General features: G+C 48.7%; 1 protein-coding gene across 1 annotated transcript in view; it reads right to left on the bottom strand.

The window, feature by feature from the left end:
* The window catches only part of FRMD4B (FERM domain containing 4B), an 81,556-nt gene that overhangs the window by 42,604 nt on the left and 37,572 nt on the right, over positions 1–1,380 (bottom strand). The window lies entirely within an intron of this gene.

Below are 1,380 nucleotides of genomic sequence, written 5' to 3'. Positions count from 1 at the left end.
CGCGCAGCGGCCCCCAAAGCCGCCCGCATCGGGAGGTGTGTTTACGGCTCCCCCCGGGGCAGGGACCGCAGGTTTCTGTCGCGATGGCGGTGCACACCCCCCTGATGCTGGTCATACTTATTAACCCCAAGGATACTACAACTAAGTTTGCTTTGAGCCTGCATCTTGCAGCCTCGCGGGGCGGCAGGGCAACGCTCAGAAAAACCACCCAGTGCCCCCACTCCAAAACCAGTCCCGTCCTGACGGCACCGTGCTCTGGGTGACTTCGGAGCCGTGCAGCTGATTCATGCCAAAACATCAAAACTCCACAAGGATCTTTTTTTTTTTGGCTGCTTGCAAGCTCCAGTGTCATCTTTCAAAGCTGGTTTCTCAAGCAAAAAAAACCTGCTCTTGGGACCCGCAGTAACACTGGGAGGGTAAAGGAGATGCACTTAAAATTGGACTCTTGTCAAAGCTACCCCCTTACACCTACTGCATCCTGAAAACTGAACATAAAGAGACAAACCTGAATCCAGAAACCATCCTATCAATACAGTGATTTTGTTACTATTGACCTTCTGCAAGTGAAGGTAACGGACACGGTGCCTGTTCTCCTGTCACCAAGATCCCAACACACCCTCTGGCCCCAGGATCTATAGGCTGAATGAGGGGACAAAGCAGACTGAAAGCTGAAATAGTGCCAAAACCAGGGCAGCAGGAAGATCTACAGAATTACATACAGATACAGGGAAATGACATCTCAAAATATATAGGGTACATCTGGATCTCAGCTAATTTACCACAGCTGCAGGTCTGGCCCACAGAGATTGAAGTCAAAAGTGAGCAAACAAATAATTCAATTTTCTTGGAAAGGAAGTTTTTTTGCCAGCTTTGTCAATAAAACATTCCAGCAGCAGCACTCCCCCAGGCTGCTCTGCAACAGCAGACCAAGAGGAATTTCCCCTTCCCAACAGGTGTGGCAACAGCTATGCAGAAGTAGCCTCCAAAGCATTCCCAGACATATTTTATTAGAGGAACAGAAGGGGCAGATCACAAAGTAGGAGGAAAAAAAAAATAGCTTCAAGTTCATCCTTCCTTCTGATCTGTTTCATGTTGCACCTAAGAGAAAAGGCAAGGATTGCAGTCCAGAAACTCTTCACATAGGTGCAATTTTAAGGTACTTTGTTACTTCCAGGTCTGTATCAAGTTAGTCTTTGTCATGCGCATCTGAGCTGCCTTTTTGCAACCTTAAATTGCATGTGCTCAAACAGCCTCTGAGGCCAACTGTGGCAGTGGGAGGGTTACAGGAGATCAGGTCATCGCAGCACTGTGCTCTCCCACACCAGCACGCAGGGAAGCCAGCCATGAGAAAATGCCATCGTAGGGAACCTCTGCTCAGCC

The sequence above is a fragment of the Chaetura pelagica genome, unplaced genomic scaffold (assembly GCF_000747805.2).
Source record: "Chaetura pelagica isolate M959 unplaced genomic scaffold, ChaPel_1.0 scaffold24, whole genome shotgun sequence".
Classification (NCBI taxonomy): Eukaryota; Metazoa; Chordata; class Aves; order Apodiformes; family Apodidae; genus Chaetura; species Chaetura pelagica.
Note: the sequence above shows the minus strand (reverse complement) of the source record. Positions and strands in the feature narration are given on the sequence as shown.